General features: G+C 39.5%; 1 non-coding gene across 1 annotated transcript; it reads right to left on the bottom strand.

Moving 5' to 3' along the window:
* Nucleotides 1-8,500: 8,500 nt before the first annotated feature.
* On the bottom strand, nucleotides 8,501-8,609 carry LOC120108787. Its single transcript, XR_005509994.1, has one exon. It is a non-coding gene; the product is annotated as a small nucleolar RNA R71 (small nucleolar RNA).
* Nucleotides 8,610-25,249: the final 16,640 nt, after the last annotated feature.

Below are 25,249 nucleotides of genomic sequence, written 5' to 3'. Positions count from 1 at the left end.
TCAGTGAAAATCCTGTCCAAGTGTCTCTAGACTTGGTTCATAGCATTTTGGATAAGTTAAGAAGTCTGCATGAACCAATGTCTGAGATACGAGTCGACTTCCGAGTTTCACGAGTCGACTCCAAGCGTATCAAGGTCACTGGCACGAGCTCGAGTCGACTCCTGATCAGTACGAGTCGACTCCGACTGAAAACAGACAGAAGGACAGAAGAGCAGTTTTTCAGGTCTGAGATTCGAATCGACTCCAGTGGAATGCGAGTCGACTCCCAGCGGTACACACAGAAAAAGTCAGAGAGCGTTTTATGGACTCTGAGATTCGAGTCGACTCCAGTGGAACGCGAGTCGACTCCCAGCGGTACACAAAGAAAAAGTCAGAGAGCGTTTTATGGACTCTGAGATTCGAGTCGACTCCAGTGGAACGCGAGTCGACTCCCAGCGGTACACAAAGAAAAAGTCAGAGAGCGTTTTATGGACTCTGAGATTCGAGTCGACTCCCGCAGTACGCGAGTCGACTCCGAGACTGTGCGACCATCGACAGACAGAAGACCATGTTACTGCCTCTGAGATTCGAGTCGACTCCCAGACAGCTCGAGTCGACTCCAAGACAAGCTTCACGTCAAAAGGCAGAAGACCAACTTTCGGAAACTGAGAGCCGAGTCGACTCCAAGGAAGTTCGAGTCGACTCCAAGACTGGATGAGCCAAAAGACAGAGAATCGGGAGTTCGGGCTTTGAGATTCGAGTCGACTCCCAGGACAGTCGAGTCGACTCGAGTGGACAAAATTCAAATTTGGATCCACGGACTACAGAGGATGAGCCGACTCCAAAATTGCCAGGTCAGCGCCAGAAGTTGGCGAGTCGACTCCGGGTCAAGACGAGTCGACTCCCAGTCAAGACGGCAACTTTAATTCAAACTGGGAACAGTTGCCGAGTCGACTCCGGAAAAGCTCGAGTCGACTCCTGCTACAGCCGAGTCGACTTCTGATCGCGCGAGTCGACTCCAACCCACCAACGGTCACATTGTCAGGCTGCGCAGAGTGTGCAGAACGGCCAGAAAAAGCAGAGTAACGGCTAGTTTCCGTGGGGGTTGGGTTAAATAGCCACAGAAGACTGTAGCAAGGCAGAGAACACACATTCCACTCCTAGCATTCAAGTCTTCAAGCTCTCTAAGTGCTCTTCAACGAGAAAAAGGGAAGATCTGCATTTACTGCTCCACCAACATCTTCCCAGCATTCAAAGCTTCCTCCTCCTGCTTTCAAGTCGATCACTCTTTCAAGAGGAGACCGGAGTTCCAGAAGCCACACCTCTTCACCATCTTAAAAGCGTTTGAGGGCTTCTAACTCCTTTACGATTATATTGTTTTAAATCTGCTTTTTGAGAAGCTATTTTCTGTTTTCTTCTATCTCGTGTATTTACTTGATTCAATCGGGGGATTGAATCAAGGGGATTAAGGTTGGTTGGTGAGCCGGTTTAAAACCAACGAGTGTAAGGGTTTGATTGTGAGCCCGGAAAAAACAATCGGGGTTGGTTCTAGTCGGTGAGCCTGGAAAAACCGACCGAGTTTGTTGTGAGCTCGTAAAACAACAAGTTCGGTTGTGAGCTTGCAAAACAACCGGCTGTAATCCAAGGGGGTTATAGTGAAATTCCCAAGTGAGACTTGGAGAGTGGACGTAGGAGCAAGGGTTAGCTCCGAACCACTATAAAACTTTGTGTTTGTAGTGCATTGTCTCTCATCTTCTTCCCCACACATTACTCACAGCACTTAGCTTTAATTAAATAACTGGCTATAGTATTTAGTTAATCATCCACAAAGTTTTAATTAGCTAAGTTAATTTAAAAACCCAATTCACCCCCCCTCTTGGGTTGTCTATCTGGGCAACAGTTTGGGTTCAGGTTTAGATCTTTGACCATCTAACCCTTTTTGACCTGTTTAATTATTGAGTCGGATCATAACATGACCCATTTAACCTATTTAAGGACTATTTAATCTGTTTAAAATCTACTTAACATGTTTCTATCCTATTTAACCTGATCTACTTAACTTATTTAACCTGTTTAAATCTATTTAATTTATTAAGAACCCACTTAACTTATTTAACCCATTTAACTTGACTTGACCTATTTAATAAACAGGTTATGGGGTCAAATCAGGTCTCTTGTTTAATAAACAAGTCAATTCAAATATAAAATATATTTATTTTATTAAAAGAATTAACTAGTAAAATATAAATATCATAATGTGTTAAATGACTATATGTGAATATGTCTAAAATAAATATAATAAACGATCATACAAATGCATATTTTTATTTAACAACTCTAAGCAAAATGTTATGGGTTTGATTTTAGATGTAATTGTTAGATATATATCATTTTTGAATCAATATATTTTTTTACCGTATATCTAGATCCAATATATGGATTTCTATCCAAATCAGATACAACCTAATATCATCAACCCATTTTCAGTTTTTGGCATGACATATGCCACTTCTCATGCTAGAAGACCTCATGAGTCCAAGAAGAATCAACAGCTCTAAACTGTGCATATCCTTAATTAGGCTTTTTTGAACTAATATAGAAGTTTATAGTTTTCACTGAATGATAATCAACAAATTTTTTTTAAAAAAAATAGATGAGGAATCCTTATCGACGTAAGCGTAGATGATACCAACTTGCCATTCCTAAAATCCTGGGATTGAATTCTACTTTCATTGTAATGGGAGGTTTTGGGGTGTGGAGGAAGGGCTAGCTTCCATGAAATATCTAGCTCAAAGTTGCCAACGGACCTCATCAAGCAAAACCAAGAACAAATGAAGCTAGTAGGATAACTAAATGTCACTGTGAAAAATTGGAAAGAAAATAATAGAGATAATTCATTTTGTCAAAAAAAAAAGAGAGATGGAGGATGAGAATGCATGTCTAATGTTGAAAGTTCCCAAAAAAAGATGGCATGCAACCAAATTGAGAAAATTGAACATCACATTTGAATGGAACTCAATCAATCTTTAATGGATAAATACACTTAAGCATTAAGACATGTACGTAGTATTTCTGGTTTAAGAAGTTGTCAACGAAGAGGAAGAAAACCAATGAAGAGAAAGATCTAAAATGCCCAAAATATAAATTCCCTTTAATATCAATGTCATTTTGATATGAAAATATCCAAAACGCCCAAAGTCGAGAAACCAAGGGCAAAGACAATGACACATGCAAAATTAATAAACAAATTACCCAAATATCAATTTCTTAATGTGTTTGAATTCATTTATGCTGGGTTCTTTAGGTCTTGCATATCAGCCCAAGCAAGCTTGTAGATACATGTTTGACATTGTCATGTTTGACATGGAACATATCTATGTTTGTAATGTTGCTTCAACCAAGTACGAAGATGATGACTTTTGGCCTAATTTATGCAAGTGGGTTAGCAGGCTCTACCTAACAAGTTGCAAGCATTGCTTTCAACTTAAATGAGCAGCACATGTCCATATGCAAGCTGGTTATTAGCTCTAATCTTTTGTGAGAAAGGGATGGAGGAAAGTGGGGCCAATAGAACAATGGAGAAATGCCTCATATTTGGTTGAAATTTTCGAAGAAGAGAGATGAGAAAGTAGCTTTTCAATAAAAATGAGATTCCCATATTTTATAGAAAAGAAAAATTCATATGGAACATGAAAAATTTCATTTGCTGAAAATTGGGATAATTTTTTATTTTTTCTAAAAGTGTTCTTAAGCTCTTAGATAGAATGGGATAAGGTCTATCCTTTTATTAAAGGCATAATATATATTTTACACAACTTTTCTAAGAAAGTAGATGCTTAACTAAATATAAGCTTTTTCATGATTAATCAAACATGCAAAAACTATTTTTTTAGTTATGAACTTCTCAAGAAAAACATTCTAGTAATGAAAAATTATTCTCATGAACCAAATAAGTCCGTAGTGCACCCAAGTTGCATTTGAAGTAATCTACTCCCAAGATTCAAGTGTTTCTACTATTATGGATTGATCCAAATGATTCAGTTTCACAGGGTTGTTATCAAACACTATCTTGCTCTCTAAAGGAAGATAGGAGTCACACATCAATTACAATTTTGCACATTATGAGGCCAGTATTAAGGGGACGAAAAGGAATGCACTCCTTACCCAATAAAAAAGGAATCATGCGGCAGTAAGTTGGCAGGAAGATGCCTTTACCATAGGGGCCTATAGCTCATGACCTCAGCTGAAAATTGAAATAGCTTTCAACAGTTTACAATCATGAATTATTGATCTTATCTGTTGCCTTATTGCCAAGGTCATGTGATGACAAGGAGAGCTACTCTTGAGGAGATACTGTAAAGAGTAACAACTACATTTAAGAGCTTGAGAGTTAAATTATTCAATTATGATCGAGGTGATAAAACATGTAGAGCCTTGGAATATTGTCATCATTGGAGGATATCTGGATCTCTTGTAGGAGAAGTATCCAAAGGCCTGTTCCTTCTTCCATGGAACAGGTCTATATGTTATGCAACAATATCCCCCAGTTAAACTTCTTCTGACCTAAAGATATATATCTTTGCTTGCATAGGACAATTAAACAGTAAAATCTGACTTGAATTAAGACCTTGTGAATCTTTGAAAATCCACCATGCAATCAGTTCCCTCATATAACATGTTCCAAAATGAATCGGAATCCGGCCGATGCTTCAAATCTATATGAATTTTTGATGGTAAAAGGTGCTTGGCAAAAGTTGCACACACATGGGCAGACGCTGCAATGTAAGCAAAGGAGAGAACGGCTCCAGTCTCCAGAACGTTGCTTGTATTTTCTCAAGGGGCCTTGGGTTCATGTCTCGTGGGCACAGGAATTTTTCTACAGATTTGTCCTTTATATGCATAACTCACCATATTTTAAGTATCTATAATTTAATTGATGAGAGTACAAAAGTGCGATCTACACGCTGCTTAAATTAATATTATTGCTAACAAATAGTGATAAAAGTGCTACATTAATTTTATATTTTTATTTGGCACAGATTATCGTAAATCAGAGTTTAAATGTGCATTTGGTACAATTTGGGATGATTCATGACTTCAAGTCTGATTACACTGGCGCAGAATTGAACCTGGTCAAACACACTTGCACCCAAGCAACACTTGTCTACTTGTCACAGTCCCTTGAGTGCATTGGAATTCTGCATTGGAATTCAAAATAACGAAAGAGATCAGCAGCATGTCCAGATTCCTTCTCGTCTCATCTCGCACAGCCATTTGAAGAAGATCACGATAAAGCCGTCTACGTCCAATCCCCCGCGTCCGCCCGCGTGGAAGAGATCCGGATCCTTCTCAATCGGGCCACATAATCAGAATCCCACGCATCTCACGTGCATCGTCAGCCTTCCCCAGCCATTCGTGAGCTTCCACTCAGCATCCCGAGCCCAACACCCAGCTGTCCGTGGTGGTCTCCTTCCTCCCGGATCCGTGATCTAATTTTCAGCCTGGATCCGTCCGCGTGCAGCCTCCCAGCATCATCCCATGCACAATTTCAGCGTCCACGCTTCTGCCTTCCGGGAGTCTTTCCATCTTCGCCAGGACGATCCCGCGACCAACGCCCTCCTCGTCTGCCCGCCTCCTCCATCGCGTCCGTTCTCAGCCCGGATCCAGCCGCGATTACCTCCCAGCCCCATTCATCCCGTTCGTCCGCTCATCCCAGCACTCGTCCACGCCCCATCTCATGCGTTCGATCCAGTCATCCGGATCCCAGCATCCAAAGATCCTGCCGCAGCTCTCATCCATTTGAATCTCCCAGCCATCTGCCTCCTCTTCTTCCACGAGCCTGCCTCACGCGCCGGACCAGCATCAGACCGCGAGCAATCTGCCGTGATCATCCCGCAATCACGTCCCAGACCTCAGCCTCCCTTGCACGATCCTCGGCGTCCGTTCTCAATGCCGGATCCGCCCGCAATCTCCTCCACAGCGACCGCCCGAGCCCAAGACCCCAGCATCCCATGAAGCGTCGCACCCATCAGCGTCGGATCCGCTCCGTTGTCACCTCCTCTCCATGCGCGATCAGGGGATTCCTAGCTTGTCCATGGGCTCTGGGGCGATCTATATGAAGAGGGCCTTCTCGACTGCCAGGGGCTCTCATACGGGGGGAAAAATAGAGGAGCCGGGCTGCTGCAGTGAAAGAAAAAAAAAAGAGAAGAGGGAAACAGGGTATGCCCTGTTTCCAAAAAGGAAAAGAAAAAAATATAAAAGAGGTGATTGTTGTAATGGAAAGCTAACTTCTTTGGCAAAGGGTGATGGATGAATCCTTGTCATATTGCTTTCATCAAGTATACTCTAATCTTTTAATCTAATTGTTTTATATCTATTGGTATGTTTTGAATTCTTGAATATTTATTTATTTGATAGATCTTTTATGGTTTATATATATATTGATGCATGGATTGTTTCGATTTTTGATTTGTCGTAGACGTAACCGGCACGATAAATACTTAGATGTTAAATTCATGTTTTCAGATTGTATACTCCATGATTAGAACTACTCTATCTTATTAATCTTTAATCAAGAATCGCCGAGTTTATTTATTGAAAGTAATATTGTTAAGGAGGATTCCGGATCCCTAGCCTTCTCTATATTCTTGAACTTTGTTTAATTATCTATTAATCCTCTACTTTTAAATTTTGAAAATCAACTAAAAATTACATCTAAAAATTACGCTAATAATCTATAGATCGTTCCCTGAGGAATCGACCTCGGACTCCCGAGTTATATTACTTGTGCGATTCTTCTGCACTTGGAAGAGCAATTTTTCGAAAGCACCAAGTTTTTGGCACCGTTGCCGGGGAACGGCTGAGTTATTAGTATAATTTTAGATTTAATTTTTACGTTAGTAGTTAGTCTTTTTCTTTTGAAAAAAAAAATTAAATCTTTACTACTATTTTCATTCCCTACATAGTCTACATCAAACTCTGATATCATAGAAATTAGCCGTCTGATTGGACTCACATTTGGTCAGCTAGTATAAGACACATTGTTCGATACTCTGAACGGTCTGATTGACATTCTGACATTTTTAAGACCATCAGATTAATACGAAACCTTGCTGCTTTCTATTTTAAATTTTCTGCATTTAATTTTTTTAGAATAAGAATTTATTGTTATCATATCTTATTAACCCTTGTTGATAATTGAAAATTTAAAAAAAAAATAACTTTAAGAAAAGATCAAGTGTGATCATTCAAAATTAGAAAAAGAGGGAAAACCTAAAATTTTAAAAATTTTAAATTTCAAATTTCAGACTTCAACTCATAAATTTTTTTAAAAAAATAAATAAATAATTTGCTTGATCACCTATTCAATGAAATTTAATGTCATGTCATAAAACATTAAAAAAAAAATCTCTTGATTGTTGCATATAGTATAAGGCATCAGCATAAAATATTTTAAGGGCAGAACCCATTTAAAAAGATAAGGTCGGAATTTCACCACTCGTCCTTAGCCCAAAAAATCACCCCAATGCATAAATATCCTAAGCTTAACTAAAATCAACTAGACGTTGGCCTCTAAGGACATTCGAGCTCAATAGGACGAAGACCACCGAAAGTTGCACCAATTTCGCTCTGTGGCTTAGTTGATGTCTAGGCAAGCTTTGTCCCTATAAGGGAGACAGTTCATCTGTTCGAGGCAAGTGGGTTTTAAGTGGGACCTTTGCGAACGCATCGTGACCCCTCCACTTACCTGGGAGCTTACCTGGTCAACTCGGTTCATTAGACCGGATTGGAGGCTTAGGTGTCCTCTTCAAACCAGTTAGGAGCTGTCTAGAAATTTAAGAAAAACATTAGAAATTGAGGTGTAATGTTTTGTTGCATGTTTGATTGTGAATAAAATTTTTGTTTTAGGATATCGTTTTAGGGTAACTTTAGTTGGTACTTATATTTATTTTTTTTATTTTTTTAAAAAAAAAGAAAAAAAAAGAGAGAGAAATATTTTGCATGCTAAAGTGGAATAGGGACGACACCGGTTGATTAAGTCATACAACTTTAGATCATCCCTTAGGACATACCCCTGAAATTCCTTCGCAGTATCTCACACCTTGTGAGATGGCTGATTTAAATGAAGATGCGGGGAGTCACCACAATCGAGAACGAGAACCCCATGTTATGACTCTAAGACAATACCTACAACCGGCTAGGACTAGTCAGCCTTCATGCATAATTTTTCCTGATAATGTAGGACATTTTGACATCAAACCCGGGATAATTCAATTGCTGCCCAAGTTCCACGGGTTAGAGTCCGAGAGTCCGTATCTTCATTTAAAGGATTTTGAAGAATTGAGCATTACATTTAGAGTGCCAAATGTCACCGAGGATGTCCTCAAGTTGACATTGTTTCCTTTCTCTCTAAAGGATAAGGCCAAAACATGGCTAAACTCTTTGCGACCTAGATCAATAAGAAATTGGCAAAATATGCAGAGAGAATTTTTAAAGAAGTTCTTCCCCACACAAAGGACCAACGTTTTGAAAAGACGTATCAGCAATTTCCAACAAAAAGATAATGAAACATTTTATGAATGTTGGGAAAGATTTAAAGACCTTCTTCTCTCATGCCCTCATCACGGATTCGAAACTTGGAGAACTATTAGCTTCTTTTATGAAGGTTTATCTCCACAGTTGAAACAATTTGTAGAGACCATGTGCAATGGTAGATTTTTAGAAAATAATCTGATGAGGCATGGGAGTATTTGGATTCCTTTGCTGAGACTGCCCAACTTTGGGATAACGGGGATAGAAACAACAAGTCTTTGCCTAAGCCTACTAGCTCTGTACAGGGAGGCCTTTACAACCTCAGAACTGAGGATGATCTTCATGCTAAAATGACAGCCCTCACTAGGAAGGTAGAAGAAATTGAGCTTAGGAAGGTTGAGCCTGTCAAGACTATAGAGCTTAGAAACGAGTGCTGTGGTATCTGCGATATGTCGGGTCATACTACTACAGATTGTCCCACCATACCGGCATTCAAAGAAGTCTTGCACGATCAAGCAAATGCTATGAACTCCTACCAAAAGCCTTTTAACGATCCATACTCGAATACCTATAACCCTGGTTGGAAGAATCATCCAAATTTTAGGTGGAGAAACGATCATCCTCAACAGTCACACCATTCAGCTCCTCCACCTGCACATCCTACTTATGCACCATCACCTTCTCAAAAGCCAAATATCGAGGATACCTTGCAATCTATACAAACTTTTCTACAAGGTCAAGCTAATATCAATGCTCAAAATACTCGAAATTTTGAAGATATAAGGAACCAATTGTCAATGTTGACAACCGTCCTAAGTACCCAAGAGAAGGGTAAGCTTCCAGCTCAACCCAACCTAATCCACAAGTGCACGGTAGTAATAATACAGCTTCTTCTAGTTCGCATACAGAACATGCAAAGAGCATCATGACTTTGCGTAATGGGAAAGTTATCGATCAGACCGTCCCATTGAGACTGCGAGTCACTTCTAATTCTGATGCTCCCAAAGCCGATGAAAAGGACAAAGAAAAAGTTGAGGTCCCAACTTCTACTGAGAAAGTTGAATGTCCTTTTCCTCCACCTTTTCCACAATGGTTAAAGCCGTTGCAAAAGCTCGAACCTAATTCTGAAATTCTTGAGCTTTTTAAACAAGTAAAGATCAACATACCTCTTCTTGATGCCATCAAACAAGTACCATCATATGCCAAATTTTTGAAGGACTTGTGTACTGTTAAGCGCCGATTAAATGTTAAGAAGAAGGCATTTTTAACTGAAAATGTGAGTGCTATTTTGCAGCACAACATTCTCCCTAAATATAAAGATCCAGGTTGCCCAACCATCTCATGCATCATAGGCAACTTTAGGATAGAGCGAGCATTGTTAGATTTAGGGGCGAGTGTGAATTTGTTGCCATATTCTGTATATGAGCAACTTGGTTTAGGTGAGTTGAAGCCAACCTCCATCACTTTGCAATTAGCTGACAGGTCAGTTAAAATTCCAAGGGGGATTATCGAGGATGTATTAGTCCAGGTAGACAAGTTCTACTTTTCTGTCGATTTTATTGTATTGGACACACATCCGGCTTTAAACTCACAGTCTCAGATTCCGGTCATTTTAGGACGTCCATTCCTTGCAACTTCTAATGCATTGATTAATTGTAGGAATGGCGTCATGAAGCTTTTTTTTAGTAACATGACCTTAGAATTGAATATTTTTAATGTGTGCAAACAACCCAATGATCCCGAAGAGAGTAAGGAGGTTGATTGGGTTGAAACCATCGCAGAAGATTATTTGTTAGCTAAAGCAATTAACGACCCATTCAATGATAGCTTAATTGATTGGTGTCCTAATGGAACCAATGATGATGATTTGTCAGTCACACCTATTGTGGATAATCTAGATATCAAGATGGTAAATGGGTGGAGACCAAAAGAAGGAGAATTTGACAGATTGTCGCCTCGAGAGGTGAAAATAGAACCATCCCATGAGCAAGCACCCAAGCTCGAATTGAAACCCTTACCAAAGGAACTTAAGTATGCTTTTCTTGGACCCGAAGATACTTTTCTTGTAATCATCTCGTCTGGACTTGATCATACCCAAGAAAGAAAATTAATTGATGTTTTAAAGAATTATAAAGGTGCCTTAGGATGGTCTATTGCCGATTTGAAGGGAATTAGCCCCAAAATTTGCACGCACCGGATATATTTGGAGGACAATGCCAAAACCACAAGGCAAATGCAACGAAGGTTAAATCCTACAATGAAAGATGTGGTTAAGGCAGAAGTCCTCAAGTTGCTTGACGTGGGTATTATTTACCCAATTTCTGACAGCAAGTGGGTAAGCCCTACTCAAGTCGTTCCTAAGAAATCGGGTTTGACGGTAGTAGAAAATGAACAAGGTGAACTAGTTCCAACTCGTATCCCGACGAGTTGGCGCATGTGTGTTGACTACCGAAAGCTGAATTTGGTCACACGAAAGGATCACTTTCCTCTACCCTTCCTAGACCAAGTATTGGAGAGGGTTGCAGGGCATGATTTCTATTGTTTTCTCGATGGCTATTCGGGATATTATCAAATTGAAATTTCACCGGAAGATCAAGAGAAGACTACCTTCACTTGTCCTTTTGGCACATTTGCTTTCTGACGAATGCCATTCGGGTTGTGTAATGCACCTGCAACATTCCAAAGATGCATGCTCAGCATCTTTGAAGACATGAACGAGAAATTTTTGGAAGTGTTCATGGACGACTTCTCCGTTTTTGGCGACACATTTGATGATTGCCTGTCACATTTACAAGCTGTCTTAGCTCGATGTATGGAAAAGAATTTGATACTGAATTAGGAGAAATGCCACTTCATGGTGCCAAAGGGAATTGTCTTAGGACATATTGTTTCATCGAAGGGCATGGAAGTAGATAGAGCTAAGACTGATTTAATTGCTAAGCTACCTGCACCCAAGACGGTTAGAGATGTTAGATCATTTTTGGGTAACGCCGGATTTTATAGGAGGTTCATCAAGGACTTTAGTGTCATATCTCGACCATTATGTAATCTCCTATCCCTTGATACACCGTTCAAATGGACTGAAACCTGTCAGGAGGCATTCGAAAAGTTGAAGTCTATGCTTAGCACTGCACCCATCGTGCGACCACCCGATTGGTCATTATCTTTTGAGATTATGTGCGATGCTAGCGACTATGCAATAGGAGCTTTCCTAGGACAACGCAAGGATAATAAGCCATATATCATTTACTATGCAAGCAAAACCTTAAACGATGCTCAAATGAATTACACTATCACCGAGAAGGAATTGCTTGCAGTAGTATTTACCTTAGATAAATTTCGCTCTTATATCCTTGGTGCTCCTATTGTTATCTTCACGGACCATGCGGCACTAAAATATTTGTTGGATAAGAAAGAAGCCAAACCACGCTTAATACGATGAATACTTCTACTCCAAGAATTTGACATCACTATCAAAGATAAAAAAGGAGTAGAGAATGTGGTTGCTGACCATTTATCACGATTAATTTTTCATGATTCAGTGCCACAGTTTTCCATCAAGGACTCATTCCCTGAAGAGCAATTGTTTGCACTTTCTAGTATACCATGGTATGCAGATATTGTAAATTTTCTTGTTACAAACCGGATGCCGGAGCATTGGGGGTCGACAGATAGAAAAATTTTCTTGCGCGAAGTAAAGAATTATTACTATGACGAACCCTATTTGTTTAAATATTGCAATGATCAAATCTTTAGACGATGCATACCGGATCATGATATACAAAGCATACTTTCTTTCTGCCACACTGATGCTTGCGGTGGACACTTTGCCTCTAAGAAAACTGTTGCAAAAGTTTTGCAATGTGGTTTCTATTGGCCCACTATGTTCAAAGATGCCCACGAGTTCTGCAGGACATGTGATCCATGTCAACGTATTGGAAGTCTAACTCGTAGGCAAATGATGCCTCTTCAACCCATTACTATTATCGAAATTTTCGATTGTTGGGGCATCGATTTTATGGGCCCATTCCCACCATCTTTTGGATATGAGTACATTTTAGTCGGTGTCGAATATGTGTCCAAATGGGTAGAAGCTGTCGCTTGTAGGACCAATGATCACAAACCTGTCCTGAAGTTTTTAAAAGAAAATATTTTTTTCACGATTTGGGATGCCTAAGGTTATAATTAGTGACGGTGGAAATACTTTTGTAATAAGCCTTTTGAGACATTATTAAAAAAGTATGGTGTCACCCATAGAGTTGCTACCCCATATCACCCGCAAACTAGTGGCCAAGTAGAATTAGCCAATAGGAAAATCAAGCGTATTTTAGAAAAAACGGTAAATCCATCACGAAAAGATTGGTCCTTAAAACTATCAGATACATTATGGGCCTATCGGACTGCATACAAAACCATTCTTGGCATGTCTCCCTACCGGCTAGTCTACGGAAAAGCGTGTCATCTGCCTGTAGAAATAGAACATAAATCGTATTGGGCAATTAGAAAATTAAATTTTGATTTACAAGATGCCGGTCTAGCTAGAAAATTGCAATTGAACGAGCTTAATGAGATTCGCATAGATGCTTATGACAATGCTAAACTTTGCAAAGAATGAATGAAGATCTTACATGATAAATCAATTTTAAAAAAATCTTTTGAACCTTTGCAAAAAGTTCTTTTATATGATTCCCGCTTACATCTGTTTCCTGGTAAGTTGCGATCGAGATGGATAGGTCCTTACATTATAAAAACTGTTTTTCCACATGGGGCGGTTGAGATTGAGAATCCACGGGATGGTAGAATTTTTAAGGTAAATGGACACAGGTTAAAACCTTTTCTTGAGAATTTTGCAGATGAAGAGGACTCCTTTTTCTTGGGGGAGCCTTCTTATGACTGAACATGAAGGCAAAGGTATGTGTATATTAGTTAGGATTATTTTTCTAGTTTTGTAAGTTTTATTTTCTGGATATCAACAGCTCAAGGTATTCCTCTTCTCTCCAATATTATTTTCTCTACTGTCTTTCATTATAGTTTTCTTGTATCTATTACATTGAGGACAATGCAATGTTTAAGTTGGGGGGAGGGAAGTATTTTGCAAAAAAAAAAAAAATGTTTTTGCATTCTTTTCTAAGCAAATGCACATGTATTTTCATATTGAGTTTGTGCAACTATTAAGGCAAGGAATACATGCGTACTATGACTGATTAGAGACCTATTATTAGATCCCCGCACATGTATTTAATGATTATAGGAAGGCCTCAGGAGTTCACATTTGTTTAATGCATTTTTATTAAGCCATATCTGTAAAAGAAGTACGAGTATCCTTGTCCGTACTATAAGGTTCTTGATTTGGTTTTCACATAAAGATAGAGGTTGAATACCCCGGCTAGATCATCTAAGTGCCTTATGTTCCGATCTTGGTTGACCTATAGTCACGTTGCAGTCACATTATATGGTTCAGTTTACCTTCTCTATTTTGAAAAAAAAAATTTTAAATAAATAAATAAATGAGGAGATGACAAGTCTAACCTCGTGGCGTAGTTTGGTTCGAGTAATTAAGCCCAAGGGGTGTTTTCACCTAATGCCTTGAGCCAACTGGATCAAGAGTCATTGGCCGAAAACTCGCTACATGGACCTTGCTAGAGCCTAAGGGGGTTGGACTATTGTAATCACCATATGTCTTTAAAAAAAAAAAAAGCATGAATAGGGTTGGTCGGGCTGAACCCAGTGACATATGGTAATGGCTGGTTTGACTCCATTGTATTGGACCTTTGTGTACTTTGGATATTTAGTTGGGATTGATAGCTCTTTCTTTACATACGAACCATTCTTGACGAATGTAGACAACATGTGATATTCTGAAAATTTGATAGATCAGGTTCTAATAAACTGTAGTAAACACTTGCGAACTTGAGTAGTGCACCTAAAATTCAAGCGGTACCATGTTGTGGTGGAGGTATTAGTGCTCTAAGAAAGTCATTCTATTTATGCATACTACACTTTAGTATTCCCCTTGCTTTGATAGTTGCCAAGCTTGAGAAAAAAATATATATCACATGTGTATTGACTTAGATTTCATTGTATATCATTTTATGAATGATGTTTGTGGGTAACATTACTGCAAACCCTCACGAGACAACACTCGTCCACTAGGATAACCTAGGGATTTAACGGCTTGTTGCACGTGCTAAGTGCAATCGTAATTTCCTACGAAAGTGGGTATATATCTTTGTTTTGTATCTTTAGCTTCAATAAAAAGTCATAGGTTTTACCACACCTTTTGCGCTCTCATTTTATCGTTTGCTCGTTAATAGCTAGAGACTAGCAATAAGCCAGTTGGGGGGTGTGATGAGAGCACAAAAGTGCGATCTACACGCTGCTTAAATTAATATTATTGCTAACAAATAGTGATAAAAGTGCTACATTAATTTTATATTTTTATTTGGCACAGATTATCGTAAATCAGAGTTTAAATGTGCATTTGGTACAATTTGGGATGATTCATGACTTCAAGTCTGATTACACTGGAGCAGAATTGAACCTGGTCAAACACACTTGCACCCGAGCAACACTTGTCTACTTGTCACAGTCCCTTGAGTGCATTGGAATTCTGCATTGGAATTCAAAATAAAGAAAGAGATCAGCAGCATGTCCAGATTCCTTCTCGTCTCATCTCGCATAGCCATTTGAAGAAGATCACGATACAGCCGTCTACGTCCAATCCCCCGCGTCCGCCTGCGTGGAAGAGATCCGGATCCTTCTCAATCGGGCCACATAATCAGAATCCCACGCATCTCACGTGCATCGTCAGCCTTCCCCAGCCATTCGTGAGCTTCCACTCAGCATCCCGAGCCCAACACCCAGCTGTCCGTGGTGGTCTCCTTCCTCCCGGATCCGTGATCTAATTTTCAGCCTGGATCCGTCCGCGTGCAGCCTCCCAGCATCATCCCATGCACAATTTCAGCGTCCACGCTTCTGCCTTCCGGGAGTCTTTCCATCTTCGCCAAGAAGATCCCGCGACCAACGCCCTCCTCGTCCGCCCGCCTCCTCCATCGCGTCCGTTCTCAGCTCGGATCCAGCCGCGATTACCTCCCAGCCCCATTCATCCCGTTCGTCCGCTCATCCCAGCACTCGTCCACGCCCCATCTCATGCGTTCGATCTAGTCATCCGGATCCCAGCATCCGAAGATCCTGCCGCAGCTCTCATCCATTTGAATCTCCCAGCCATCTGCCTCCTCTTCTTCCACGAGCCTGCCTCACGCGCCGGACCAGCATCAGACCGCGAGCAATCTGCCGTGATCATCCCGCAATCACCTTCCAGACCTCAGCCTCCCTTGCACGATCCTCGGTGTCCGTTCTTAACGCCGGATCCGCCCGCAATCTCCTCCACAGCGACCGCCCGAGCCCAAGACCCCAGCATCCCGTGAAGCGTCGCACCCATCAGCGTCGGATCCGCTCCGTTGTCACCTCCTCTCCACGCGCGATCAGGGGAATCCTAGCTTGTCCATGGGCTCTGGGGCGATCTATATGAAGAGGGCCTTCTCGACTGCCAGGGGCTCTCATACGGGGGGAAAAATAGAGGAGCCGGGCTGCTGCAGTGAAAGAAAAAAAAAAGAGAAGAGGGAAACAGGGTATGCCCTGTTTCCGGAAAGGAAAAGAAAAAAATATAAAAGAGGTGATTGTTGTAATGGAAAGCTAACTTATTTAGCAAAGGGTGATGGATGAATCCTTGTCATATTGCTTTCATCAAGTATACTCTAATCTTTTAATCTAATTGTTTTATATCTATTGGTATGTTTTGAATTCTTGAATATTTATTTATTTGATAGATCTTTTATGGTTTATATATATATTGATGCATGGATTGTTTCAATTTTTGATTTGTCGTAGACGTAACCGGCATGATAAATACTTAGATGTTGAATTCATGTTTTCAGATTGTATACTCCATGATTAGAACTACTCTATCTTATTAATCTTTAATCAAGAATCGCCGAGTTTATTTATTGAAAGTAATATTGTTAAGGAGGATTCCGGATCCCTAGCCTTCTCTATATTTTTGAACTTTGTTTAATTATCTATTAATCCTCTGCTTTTAAATTTTGAAAATCAACTGAAAATTACATCTAAAAATTACGCTAATAATCTATAGATCGTTCTCTGAGGAATCGACCTCGGACTTTCGAGTTATATTACTTGTGCGATTCTCCTGCACTTGGGAGAGCAATTTTTCGAAAGCACCATTAATCCATAAAATCTTATAGTTTATTGGTTTGTACATTCCTCAAGTTAGTTTCAATGGAATCAAATAGAGCATTTTTTTTTGTTTTTATGTTAATTTGCTATATTCTATCCTTGAGTTTCTAACCCTTAACATGGGTTCCCTAGTGCTCAACCCTTAGACCACCGATCTCTCGATCGAGCTTTCCAAGATCGATGAGTAGAGAGCTCCTTAATTATTCTTTATCAATGCCACCAACGTAACATCGTCGGATCGTAGCCACTGTATCAACCGCACAACTGCTACAACCCTCCCCCACTAGAAGTTAATTTGACTTGGTGAAGGCCATTTGGAGGGCCATCAACCTGAAGCTCCCTAACCGGTCACCTCAACCTCTCTCCGGCTCTCCCTCATCCACTTCCCTATGGCCCACACCATTCCTTGAGCCTCTTCACTCACCTTCAACCTCACAGTCTGATCCAACAGCCATAGCTCCTACTGCTAGAGGGTGTAATGAAGTGCAATCAGGACCACTACTTTGTGGAGGACATCTCATATATAGAGTCTCTTGCACCCCCTTCCACTTAGTCCTCCAAGCCGCCAAATCCAAGGTGACTCCCCTCCTCTCCATGGGCTGCTTCGTTTAAGGAAGCCTTGAGACCTTCCTTATTTCCTTATTTGTAATGGTTATAAGGACGTAGAATACCTCAATGTTTGGGTCTCAATGTCGTTGTCGGTTTAGGGTACAAGGTAGAAGCTCCTCACAGTAGGTGGAGGCTGCTCTAAGGCTTGCCATTGAGCTAGCGATTAGCCTCTGAGACCAAAATCTTCATGGCTCGGGGGCTCTAGTACTTGGAGATATTTAGCTACCTCCAGCTCTCTCCACTTTCACATCAGCTCCCATGTTCCCTTCTCTACCCACCTTGACTTTGGTGATAGCAAGGCCACCTTTATTTATTGCGAGTTCAATAGCACACCTTGACACGGCCATACTCCCATAGGTGCCGGTGATTTTAGATACTTTGTATTGCATCTTTTGTACTACATAGAGAGTTGTGCATGTCAAGATAGCTGCCACATTACCCAATTTAGAAATGGGGGGCTTCTGGTATAATCTCTTCACCCCACATGTTTCGCATTCCAATGAAACACTCTCTATTTTCGAGATGAGCAAGAGCCATCCATTTTCAAGATGGATGAAAGGTGGCTATCTAAACTTGCATTGCTCTTTGTGGTGCAAAATGAAGATGATCAGGACTCGGTTGTCTAGCTTCAACATGTGGGGTTAATCTTAACTAGAGTTCTATCAAAGGGAGTTTAGATACTCTGCGGTGTATGCTTTACATCATAGAGGGCCATGTGTGGTTGGATGGATGATACATTATCTATCTTGAAAATGGATGGCCATCTTCCATCACATTGCCGTGCTAAATGTAGCTGGCATGCCAAATATGGCGGATTGAGAAATGGACAAAAACCATCCATTCTTGAGATGGAAGATGTACCACCCACCCAACCATGCTATGCTTTGTGATACAAAACTATGCATCACAAAGGATCTCCGTTCTTTCAAAGAAAGGAGAGCTAGCAATGCAATATGGGAAAGATGAGGACTTATATGCTGTGTATGTTAGGATAGCTCCCATATCACCTATTTTAGAAGTGAAAGACTTCTGTTACAATCTCTTTGCCCCACATGTTTGCATTGGAATATCACCCATTTTAGAAGTGAAAGACTTTTGGTACAATCTCTTTGGCCCATATGTTTGCATTCCAATGCAACACTTTCTATTTTCGAGATGAGCGAGAGACATCCATTTTCAAGATGGATGACATGGCAACTATCTAAGCATACGCTACTCTTTGTGGTGTAAAATGAAGATGATTAGGACCCAATTGTATGTCCTCTGTGATTAATCTTAACTAGAGTTCTATTAAAGGAAGTTTAGATCCTCTGCAGTGTATATTTTGCACCATAAAGGGCCATGTATGGTTGGATGGATGATACATTATCTATGTTGAAAATAGATGACCATCTTTCATCATATATGCTACTATGCTAAATATAGCTGGCATGCCAAACACAGTAGGTTGAAAAATGGACAACAATCATCCATTCTTAAGATGGACGATGTACCATTGACCCAAGCATGCCATATTTTGTGATAAAAAAACTATGCATCATAAAGGATCCTGGCTCTCTCAAAGAAAAGAAAGCTACTAATGCAACATGGGAAAGATGAGGACTTATCTATTGTGCATGCTAGGATAGCTACCATATCGCCCATTTTAGAAATAAGAAGCTTTTGGTACAATCTTTTTGCCCCATATATTTGGCATTCCAATGCGACACTCTCCATTTTTGAGATGAGCGAGAGCCATCCATTTCCAAAATGGATGACATGGCGGCTATTTTAGTATGCGCTACTCTTTATGGTGCAAAACGAAGATGATTAGGATCTAGTTGTATGTCCTCTATGATTAATCTTAACTAAAGTTTTGTCAAAGGGAGTTTAGATCCTCAGCGGTGTTTGTTTTGCATCATAGAGGACCATGCATGGTTGGATAGATGATACATTATTTACCTTGAAAATAGATGGCCATCTTCCACTATATTGCCATGCTAAATGTAGCTAGCATGCCAAGCATGGTGGGTTGGAAAATGGACGACAACCATCCATTCTTAAGATGGACGTTGTACCATTGACCTAACCATGCCATATTTTGTGATGCAAAACTATGCATCATAAAGGATCCCAGCTCTCTCAAAGAAAAGAGAGCTACTGATGCAATATGGGAAAGATGAGAACCTATCCATTGTGCATGCTAGGATAGCTACTATATCGCTCATTTTAGAAACGGGGGGTTTCTGGTATAATCTTTTTGCCCCATATATTTGGCATTCCAATGCGACATTCTACATTTTTGAGATAAATGAGAGCCATCCATTTTCAAGATGGATAATATGGCAACTATCTAAGCTTGTGTTGCTCTTTATGGTGCAAAATAAACATGATTAGAATTTGGTTGTATGTCCTCTGCGATTAATCTTAACTAGAGTTCTATCAAATGGAGTTTAGGTCCTCAACGGTATATATTTTACATCATAGAGGACCATGCATGGTTGGATGGATGCTACATTATTTATCTTAAAAATAGACGACCATCTTCTATCACATTGCCGTGCTAAATGTAGCTAGCATGTAGGGCCGGCTCAACTCTTAGGCGACTGAGGCGGTCTAAGGCCCCGGCCCAAAGAAGGCCCACCGCAAATAGAGCTATCCGAATTCCGAGAAATGGCAGGAGATTAGCCAGAAAAAGAGAAAACGTCGGTGGGCGTCTCTCACTCTCTCTATGCTGCTTCTTTTCTTGGATTTCAATCTCATCGAAGCAAAAGATTGTGATTTTTCTTCTCGAGCAATGGATTTGGAGTTTTTGATTCTGTTCCAGTGATCCACTAGCTCTGGGGTAAGAAGCTTAATTAGTTGATTGTTCGGATTATTGATCTTTTTTATTGAGATTTTTGTGAGGATTGGTCAAGTGAATTAAAGGGTCAAGACCCATCTTCTCCCCTATCAATACCACCACCTTGCCATCACCACCTCCACCATTAATAGCCTTTCATAGCTCTACTAATAAAAGTTTTTTTAACATCTTTTAACTTTCATTTTAAGTACCATGACTGAATTGTCTACCATCTGTTTGTTATAATGCACAGTAGATTTATGTTTGTTGTAATGTCTAGTAGATTTAGTTTTCATAATGTTGGGGACCTCTTTCTTTTTTCTATGAATTAAAAGGTCAAGACCCATCTTCTCCCCTATCAACACCAGCACCTTGCCATCACTACCTCCACCATTAATAGCCTTCCCTGGCTCCACCAATAAAAGCTCTTTTAACATGTTTTAACTTTCATTTTAAGTACTATGACTGAGTTGTCTGCCATCTGTTTGTTATAATGCCCAGTAGATTTATGTTTGTTGTAATGCCTAGTAGATTTAGTTTTCACAATATTAGGGACCTCTTTCTTTTTTCTGTGAATTAAAGGGTCAAGACTCATCTTCTTCTCTATCAACACCACCACCTTACCATCCCCATCTCCACCATTAATAGCTTTCCCATAGCTCTACCAAAAAAAGTTCTTTTAACATCTTTTTACTTTCATTTTAAGTACCATGACTGAGTTATCTACTATCTATTTGTTATAATGCCCAGTAGATTTATGTTGGTTACAATGCCCATTAGATTTAGTTTTCACAATGTTAGGGACCTCTTCCTTTTTCTCTTTTTTATAGGCTGGAGAGATGGGTAAATGATGCATCGAGAGTAGAGAAAATAAATCCAACCTCATTGGTTGAGAAGAAGCTAATCAAGGAGCAAGGTGATTAGGTGAATATATCTGAAAAACATTTTTTTTCTTTATAGTATTTTGAGATAACGAGGATAAATTATTGGTTTTAGGCACATACTTTTTATATAGTATGTAGAATTGATTACTTTTTATATATAGTAGATCAAGTTATTTTTTCAATTCAAAATAGGTTTGAACAATTAACCATAAATGAAGATGTTTTTAATTTTTTGTTTAATTTTAGAAAGTTAAAATCTTTGAATAATGAAGATTTGAAAAAGTGTTGCCTTAATGTTGAAAACTTTTTAAAGCATGGTGAATTTTTAAATAATTTTTTTAAAGTATTTTGCACTTATTAAAAATTTTTCATCATTTTTTTTAAAAAAAAGGCCTCCTTTAGGGGGTTCGCCTTAGGCCCCCAAATGCATTGGGCCGCCTTGCTGGGCATGCCAAATACAACGGGCTGAGAAATGGACGACAACCATCCATTCATGAGATCGATAATGTAGCACCTGCCCAACCATGCCATTATTTGTGATGCAAACTCATGCATCACAAAGGATCCCTACTCTCTCAAAGAAAGGAGAGATACCAATGCAAGATAGGAAAGATGAGGGCTTATCTGCAATAACATAAAATATAGGGATGCATACGTAAAAACCCTAAATTTTATTATCATTTTTTCTGAAAGAATCTTTTGTTCTATTAACATCCAAAACATGTGATATTACTATTTTCCAAATATAACTCATTTTTGTTATTAATTCATATGCAGTTGGTTGTTGTAATTGGATGCTGTTTATATCATCGGCTAAGAAAAATAATGACCATTGAAATTCAACAAGAAAATAACTCAAAGAAGTAACATATAACTAAAATAAATATCCACAGGCAATATAATATTACAATGATTTGGAATGATTTCAGGCCATGCATAACTGATATCTTTTTCTTTTTTTTTTTTCCTTTTTCCAGTGAAGGATGTTTTTTCAGTTGCATCGACTGACGAACGATGGTTTTACATCTTGACAAACTGAGAATAATGGTGCCTTAGATTGTGATACACATGCGATCAAATCTTATACTACTTTGTTTAAATATGGAAAGTTAGAGACAACCATTAATCCTAGGAGAAGATGAGGTCACCTGCATTTTTGCATGGTAGATAGCGGTGCATTCATGCTTAGATCGCTGCTATAGCACCTATCTTCAAAACAGAGCTCTTGCTCATCTTGGAAACAGAGACGTTCTACTTATTTTGGAAATGGAGAGTGATGAGTGGGAATGTCAAACATATGGGCTAGAGAGATTGTACAAGAGCTCTCCATTTCCAAGATGGGAAACATGGTAACAATCCAAGCATGCACCATAGATTGTCGAAAATCTAAAACACAAGTCATAGCTTTAGAATGTCCCAGCAAACTCTACACTTAAATATTATCAAATCTCAGTATTAAAAAGCTAAGCCATCCATATGGCCAGAAGAAATATCATCTAAACTGCTAGGCTGTTAGCTATATAAAATTTTGCTATATAAAATTTTGAACCATATATAGGTGCCATGCTTTTCTTTAATTTGGCCTTCCTTTGCCATGGTTTTTGAGAGCAATAAATGACTAGGGATACAATGAGTGATCCATGCTCCACTGACCTAAGACTAATCAGTGAAAGTGATTGCTTGTGCCCTACAAGGAACATGAACTTGTCTTCAAAAAATCACTCAAAGTTAAAGTGTCGCCTTTCTAGGATCCTCTCTCTGGCAGCTTGTATGGTGCCAAGGTGCAATGATGGGAATGAGTAGTTCTTTTTAGTGAGATTTACTTGAGTGCAGCTTGTGAAGGGAATGATTAACTTGACATTTGGATACAGCCTATGTGCAGAAGTTTCTATAGTTTCAACTACCGCAAAAGTTCTCGTATTAGTGTCGATGCACTTTAGTCGTAGCCTCCAGGCGCCTAACACTGACAGACACAAGGTATAAATGGGTTGGATTGGGTCCAATCGAGCTTATAATCAGATTTGACTAGGATTTAAATGTCCATTTCTTTCTGATATTAGCAAGTCCACACCGATTGTGAATCTATCAATCTTTTCAGGTTGGGCTGGACTTAAATATTTGTTTACTTCGAATTCAAGCCCCAAGCTGAGCCCAAAATTATTGTGCTTGTAGTTTAGGTCCTAGCAGGCTTTAGGGCCTAAAACAATCCTGGGCTTGGATTTGTATGGGCGGATCACGACAGCTTTTCACTCCACCATTGGTTTGGTATGGACTTTTAACATAAAATAATATATGAACCTGTATCACCTAATATGAAAAGCTTTTCCGAGTAAATTCTATTATGGCCATTATCTATTGTTAGAGCCAGAATTGGAGTGGTGCAATGCATGTTTAAGAAAAAGAATAAATTAACAAAGAAGAGTTCTAAGAGATGGGAGGTTAGGAGACATAAAGCACAAGGATTAGAGAGAGCATCCATGTATTTATATAGAGTCCAATGGGCTGGAGATGTGGATGAGAATGGATGGAGTTAGTTTTCAAATAGAGTCCAGTTGGTTTAAGATATTTAGGAAAAGTAGACGAGAGATAGGGTGTAAAAATAAACAGACAGGTACATTAGGGGTAGGCATTCGTAGCGCATCGGGTCATACGCAGGTCAGGTCAGACGCGAGTTGGACTAGTGAAGCACAAATCTGAACTTGGCTTGCTTATTAAAAAGGTCAGGATCCGAAACTTGAACCTGTTATGTTTAATAAATAGGTCACCCGATCCCGGCTATTTAACCTATTTAATAAATAGATTAGGTTTATAATCTGTTTAATACACTATTAAAATAGTTAAAAATCTAACATATGCTTAGCAACCATAGCTTCTTGTTATATCTAATAGAAAATAGAATTCAAATCACCATTCTCAATGATGGCGCAGAGAGAGAGAGAGAGAGAGAGAGAGAGAGAGAGAGGGAGCTTGGGGGTAATCATCAAAGGAACAAATGTAACATCATAAATAATCATGAGATCTAGAGAAGAATTGCCAGGAGAAGCAGGTGCAAGCCATGTCAAATGAATCATGCACTCGATTCCCAGTCGAGACTCATGAATACAAAAATATAAAAATAACACTGATATAATCACAATGGATTTATTCTCTAGCAAAAGAACATAGCCGGTGATCCCAAGAAAACAGCTTCCTCTAGTTTGATCAAAATTCAAACTGAAAACCCTAAATAGAAATCCCAAGGACTGAAACCAGAAACAAACAAGATGATGATTGAACTAGAGATCAGACCCATTGAGGAAGGACTGTTATCATAGGGTACCTAGTATGGGCATTTGAGTGCCTCACTGGCTGCTTCAGCATGGAACTGCAATTCTCCTCTTAGCATCAATATGGGTGAACCCAGGGGATTGCAATGAAAAGAAGTGGAGGGAATTGCCGTTTCCAGGTAGGAGAGGTCCGGACAGCACCACATACCAACAAGGAGTTGGGGAGGGCCAGATGTTACTCTTTGTAACCCTTCATCAAAGTCTCGAAGATGGAACTCAAGAATTGGAGAGCTCTCCAGAAGCCAAGTTCCACCTTAAGCATAAGGGCATAAGGCTAAGCAGGTCCGGATCAAGAATATCAACTTTAGGAACGAGCACTAGCTTCATTATCTAGCTTAAACAGGTAAAATAAATGGGTCATTATCTTGCATCCGAATCTGACCAATTTAATAAATAGGTCAAGATGGGTCGACTTGTTTATGATCCGAGCCTCTGTAGCCCAAATCCAAACCCATTTATAGTAGGTCGGATGTGAGTCAAGTTGATGGGTGGAGTCACTATTTGCCTGCCTTTGTGCGCATGGATTAGATATATGACTTCTAAATTGCACTTTCTATGGGATATTTTGGTTGGAGGACTTGATAGATGAAATATACTATGAAAGATACCTCTTTCATTTAATAATATAATATTTATATTGCATGTACAAATTATATTGTATGTTTCGTTCGACTTTATGCTTCACGAAGATTCTTATTGAGGAATGATCATGACAATATGTTTAGGTTGTCTGACTCTATAAACCAACCATCTATAGAAAACCAGCTAGCAAATCAAAGTATTATTCATCATGAACTTAAAACCTCTCCCTTGTGAAGCTATGCAATATTGTCCAAAAATTT

Source organism: Phoenix dactylifera, unplaced genomic scaffold (assembly GCF_009389715.1).
Source record: "Phoenix dactylifera cultivar Barhee BC4 unplaced genomic scaffold, palm_55x_up_171113_PBpolish2nd_filt_p 001556F, whole genome shotgun sequence".
NCBI lineage: Eukaryota > Viridiplantae > Streptophyta > Magnoliopsida > Arecales > Arecaceae > Phoenix > Phoenix dactylifera.
Note: the sequence above shows the minus strand (reverse complement) of the source record. Positions and strands in the feature narration are given on the sequence as shown.